Source organism: Molothrus ater, chromosome 21 (genome assembly GCF_012460135.2).
Source record: "Molothrus ater isolate BHLD 08-10-18 breed brown headed cowbird chromosome 21, BPBGC_Mater_1.1, whole genome shotgun sequence".
Lineage (NCBI taxonomy): Eukaryota > Metazoa > Chordata > Aves > Passeriformes > Icteridae > Molothrus > Molothrus ater.
The window spans coordinates 4,401,238-4,407,237 of record NC_050498.2 but is presented as its reverse complement, the minus strand read 5'-3'; the positions used below and the strand labels follow the sequence as shown (position 1 = coordinate 4,407,237).

Genomic DNA, 6,000 nt, shown 5'->3' with positions numbered 1-6,000 from the left:
TTACTAAATAATTCATTTGCCAGTCCCAGAAAAACCTGGTAGTATCAGATACACAAACACTTTATGCTAAGTGCTGTTAAAGCCTAGTTTCCAACAGACTTGAGTCTTAAGGATTTACCCAAGTGAAGATTTTCTTTCTTCTAAGGGTTTTCCTCCCTTATTCCCTATACAGACATGGCTACCTGCAGTAATTAATTTTTTAGGATGTTCACAGAACAAGAGAAACATGCCTAAACTGACCATGGAAATTAAAAGGTTTTTTTTCCCCATCAAAAGAGGGAAATTCTGGAACAAACACAAAGTAAAGAGGGTAACTGGGAGAATAGGAGAGGCAACAAGGAGGAAAGAGCATATTTTTGAATAGCACTAAGCTGTTTATGAAAAAAAATGGAAACTTGGCTCACTACAGAGCAGAAGACTGGACTCAGCAATCCCAAAGATAATTTTAATTCTACATTTCCTTCACCAGAACTGGTGATAGAATAGATAATTTTTCCTTTAGAATTAGTTTTCTCTGCACTTGCCTGTGCAAACATGTAAGTTAAAATGCATGTCACCTCTTTGCCATGCTTCAGCAAGGGCAATGAAAAGAGAATGTGACCTCTTGTGTGGCCTGTAACAAGCATAAATTAATGATGACTTAATATGCATTCAATGTGGAAAAAAGTCCCATATTTCATAAAGCTTTATAAATAAAGATATCTTCTAGGGTTGATTACAAATAAACCAGAAGAGAATCAAGCAGGTAATGTGGAAATACAAAGTAATAAAGATTGATTCTTACCTTTTGCTTTTGTAAAAAAAATGAGACTCATGTTTATGTTTGTTTATATGAATTGGCCCCAAACGGTGTTGGAACTGGTTCATAATTCCCACTCAGATTTTTAGAACTTACAATATTTAATTCCTGCAAGTTCTGTGAAAATAGACAGCCAAGTTAAGACAGATTATTCATTTCTCATTGAAGAAACAGGCTAAAATGAATTAAATCCCCATTAGACATCAGAGAATCCATGCCTAAATCCATAGGAAAAAAATATTTCACTGTTTGCAGAACTACTTGTATTGAATGAGATCACAGAGATATAACATCACTATGACAGAATCTAATCACCACTCAACAAACATTTTGGAAACAAGTCAGCAACCACATCTGCTTCACCAGAACCACAGCCTCATGTGACAGGAAGCTTATTAGAGACCCTGTCTCTCATTATTTTGTTTTTGCTTATAACTTCTCAGCGTGAATATTCAATATTGCAAAACCAAGCAGCTTCCTTTACAAACCATCCAGAAAGGAGAAAAAAAAAATTGTGTCAAACATTCCAGATCCTGAAGAAATTGATGCCTGTGGAGCTATGGATTTCTACCAGCAAAACATCTGGCACAAAACAACATTAAACATTAATAACTTGCTTCTCTTTCGCCTTACCATTGGTATGAGGCAGTAACAACTCCTCTGAAGTTTTCTTGATGTATCAAGCCTGAAAACAAGACAAAAGAGAAGAAATCCAGCCCTTTAAACATAGGAATGTAACTCAAAGTACCTTATTTTCTTAGTAGCAGAGAATGTTACATTGTGAGACATTTTTCTTGGTTACTATACATGAAACAGTTGCTTTACAATACTCTCAATTGTGCAATTTAGGAATTCCCATTTGGTGCTCTTTCATGGCTTTGGTCATAGATCAGGAGTCAGAGCCTCTAAGCAGGTAAATTTGGTAAAATTTACAGGGGAAAACACCACTCCTAGGAAAATCTGTCCAGGAGTGAAGCCAAATGTCCAAAGTCTCAGAGTAACAGTAGCTCTGTGTACTCAGCCTTCCTTAGCTGAAACACTTCCTAAAGTAAAAGGATTAATCTGAAACATTTCCTAAAGTGAAAGGATTCATCTCAAACACTTCTAAATTGGGTGATTGTTGCTCTAGGACACGAAATAAAATGACATGGACACTGGAATCTCCAAGGTAAAAAAGGGGCCTTTACTTTTCTGACTCCAACATTTATAGATTTCCAAGAGTGACAGTGGACTGGAGGGTGACAGTGCCACCTCTCCAACGACACTGGACAAACCAACAATCCATCAAATTTCTCCTCCTCCATAAAAGAATGCAGAACAATAAGTTATTTACAGAAAGTGTGTGAGAAACTTTGTTACAAGAATATAAACATCAGAAGGCTTAGAAAATCTTAAAAAATCAGGGCCACAGGTGGTTCATGTGCACCAGCCCTTGAGTCACCTCTGCAGTCACAGCTGGTGATGTGAGAGCTGCCCCTCCTCACTGTGCCCAGCAGTGGGAGGGTTTTGGGAAGAAGACTGGGGCTGTGGAATGTTGTGTGACTGCACCATGGGCACCTCCATCTGTCGAGTGGCATCAGTCCTGTGACACACCACACTCCTGTTTTCACATTCCTCAGCTCTGCAGGAGTTTTCCTTGCACATAAGGCTGGGCTGGCAGTGGCATTTGGAAGTGCTGAGCTGTGGGGTAGCACTCACCTTCCCTGGCAGGCAGGTGCTGCATGGATATATCCCCAGGAGGGCCCTGTGGTGGGCAGGCACATTTTACACAGACCAGAGCTCTCAAACAGGGTCCCACTCTGCAGACACCTCAGACAATATCTTCCCAAAACCTCTGGATAACCTTTCTTTCTTCTTTCTCCATCGCCTTGTGGACAGATAAAAAACCTTTCAGGGAGATCTTAAGTCGGTGTTGCCATTTCAACCCCACAGATGTCAAAGTGATTTTTACACTCTTTCTGCTCAGCTAATTGCCAAGCCCCAACAAAGGCACTTTAATGGGCTGCACCAGGCAATAAACCATCATCTATTGGCTCTAGCAACAAGGAAGGAAGAGAGGGAATGCAAAGCTGGAACAAAGCACAGACCCAGAGCAGGTCCAAATACTTGCAGAAACTGATTTATCCAAATATTTGATACCAGATGTTCTATTCAGACTACTTTAACAGAGCTCCACAGAACATTAAATGCTTCTCGTGTTTTCAGTATCCAGCCCACTCCATCTGGGCATTTCTGCCACAGGGCACAAACAAAACACTGCTTAATATTAATCAAAGAAGTGATTTTTGCTCTCTTTGCAAGTTCAATATAAAAAGAGTAAGAGCAAACATATGCTAAGCTGTTCCTGGGAACACTGAACACAACAGAGGAGCTGTCTTGGATTACAACATTTCCAAATTATGCCCAAAGTCTTGTTTTGGGGAGGGTATATTACCACAAACATTGTGCTAAACTGGAGCACTCCTCATCTCTGATTAATACATATCTGGTTCATAATATACCAAATTCATATTTCCTTGCTGACCTGGAGTTTTCACAGATTATTGCATAGCTCCTAGTCCATAGAAAAGTTCTATCCTTTTTCTAGGACATTTACTTGGGTATCACTTCTTTACAGATAACAATTATTTTTGTCTATGCCCATTTTTAGCCCCATGGACTCCTTGTTTTCCAATATAAGTTCCTTCTCTCTAGCCCATTAACAATCTGTAGCCATATGTACTAAAAATTACTACTTAGTGCACACATCTGTGCAAAACCTTTCTCCAAATTATTTTAATTCTTGAAATCCAGGACTACCCACATTTGTTAAAGAGTACCAGGCTGTTGAGACGGTGCAGTGGCAGCTGAAGTCACTTTATTTTCTCAGCTGCCAGTGCACTCTCCTAGTCTCTTTCTGCTGATTCAACTCTGCAAAGGGGAAGGATAACAGGATAAGTATCTGGCCCAGTTTTCTCTCCTCTCCATCATGGATTTAATTCACCTACTTTTCTTAACTGCCCCATCTATTGCCACCTCACTTTCCTCCTTCCTTGTATCTCTTGCTCCCTCAGTCAGTAACTCCAACTCAGAATACAGCTCTTCTTTAAAAGATGTGACCTTCTCTGTTGTTTCCTGCCCTCCCGAGAGGATGAAAGCCCTGCCAACCTTCCCTTATAAGTTCCTTCTCTAACTGGCTGGAGTCTCTTTCCATGAACTCCTTGTGCATCCCAGCAGGTGCAGCTGGACCGTGGGATGTGCAGAGCTGCCTCTGTCCCAGCGCCACCGAGTTCTTGTGTGTTTACTCAGCTCAAGCACTGGATGGTGCTCTTGGCACTTCCATGCTGCAAAAGTGCTTTCCAAGCTCTCCCACTTCTCCCGAGAGCTGTAAAAATTCCCCGGGGTCACATACAGTTGCAGGTCTAAGCCTCTAAATCCCAAGAAGGGCATGTTTTGACTACACAGAATATGGCTGAGGTTGCAGTGGAAGAGGCTCAGCTAGGTAAGGACAAATGCCAAATGAAATGTCACTGCCTATCACACACAAATCCACCGAGCAGTGGCTTTCACATTCGGCCTCAAATATTTTATTTGCTAATTGGTTCCTTATCAGTGTTCCCCATAGCAACAAGGAGATGTAAGTGGCATCAAGTGGGCTGAGTGACATTATGTCTGCATGTAAATGTGACTGGGATTGTGCATGGAGGGGATGATCTGAGGGAGGTTAACAACATAATGTAAAACCTCCTGCGGTCTCAGAGGAGAAAGGAGCTTCTTAATGCTGCCTGTGTGAGGTAGGGAAGCTATCTCAGCAGCAAGCCTTTTTGAGAGGATCAGACAGATTCTACAGAAAATGAGTTTGTTTGATCTTTTTGCCTACTAAGAAGTATTGATTTTACACCAGATGTTTGTCTTCAGTTATTTTTTATAAGAAGGTCAGAAGATTTTTGGTATTCTTAAAGGCGTCATGAATAAGCAAAGGAAATATACTTTATAGAAGAAAAAAAAAGCTAAAGTGAGATAGGAGATAAATGTTCCATTTTTTTCCTTTCTTTTGCTGATTTTTGTGCATCCCCAGGCAAATCAAGATGTCTCTTTGAAGTTGCTCAGCCTTGTATATTGCTGATAATTCCTTCTCTTCCAGCTCTTCTAAAAGGCTCTTTCTTCAATGGAACGTGCCATAAAAGTACAAAATATTTTGTGTGTCTGCATCTAAGGAACATAGGTCTACAAAAGGCACTCCAGCAAAATAAAGCAAATAGAGAGATTGCTGTAGCATTTAGGAGAAATCAGGGAAAAAGGGAATAAAAGGACTCATAAGGATGGGGTGGCATTGATGAGAAACATCTGGACTAGCTGGATGTACCCACTGACCTAAGAGGTGGGATTTAAACCTGTATTGATAAGTATTTGGACTGGACCACCTCTGGCTATACAGACATCAGCATAGCCCCAGAAAAGGCTCAGGAATCACTGAAGAATCCCACCTGGAGGGAGGCCTTTAATTACACTTTCCAACAATCCTGCCTGGATTAAACATTTCAGAGGGGGGCTTGTTCATCTGAAGGACTTGCATAGATTTGATGATGCCCTGAAAGCCTGTGGCAATTCTTCAGCTGCTTAGTCCACTCTTCACACAAAGATTTCTCCATCTTCTCGGGTATCCTCCTTCTAAATGTCTCCAAAGACAGTTCTGAAAGGGACCAACTGAGGGTTAACAGCACTTGGATGAATAAAACACTCCAAACTGAGCACTGCTGTTGAAGCCTTAACATGGAAATCTTTTGGCTACACCATTTAATACGACACACACGGGACAATGAATTTTACAGTCCTTGCAACACTCCCTCCTTCTCTTGGCAAGTGGGCATTGCAAACCATTAGAATTTATGGGATAACTGAGCTGCTTGTGCCTCAGAGGAAGAAAATAGGATAAATGGCCCAGTGCAGCAGATCTGCCATGACTCATCCCATGGAGTTAAGGACCCGGCCGCCTCAAGATTCGGAAGTTGAGTGCAGGAGATGCTACTGCTCAGAGAACTGCTACTACAGGCAATACTTGAGTGTAAAACTGCCTCCAGAAGCAGGAACACTCTTGTTATTTTAGGTTTTTAAAAGAAAAGTGTAATCTCATGCACAGAGTGAAAAACAAGAGAGTTCTCTCTGGGGTGCCACTGCCCTCACTGTCCCCAGGTACAGGACCACATTGGGTTTGCTCAGTG

At 41.2% G+C, this 6,000-nt stretch overlaps 1 long non-coding RNA gene across 1 annotated transcript; it reads right to left on the bottom strand.

Moving 5' to 3' along the window:
• Positions 1–618: 618 nt before the first annotated feature.
• LOC118694271 (uncharacterized) lies at positions 619–2,626 on the bottom strand. The gene is made up of 3 exons (XR_004981399.2): positions 2,498–2,626; positions 1,433–1,484; positions 619–916 (listed from the first exon to the last, which is right to left on the bottom strand). It is a non-coding gene; the product is annotated as an uncharacterized LOC118694271 (long non-coding RNA).
• Positions 2,627–6,000: the final 3,374 nt, after the last annotated feature.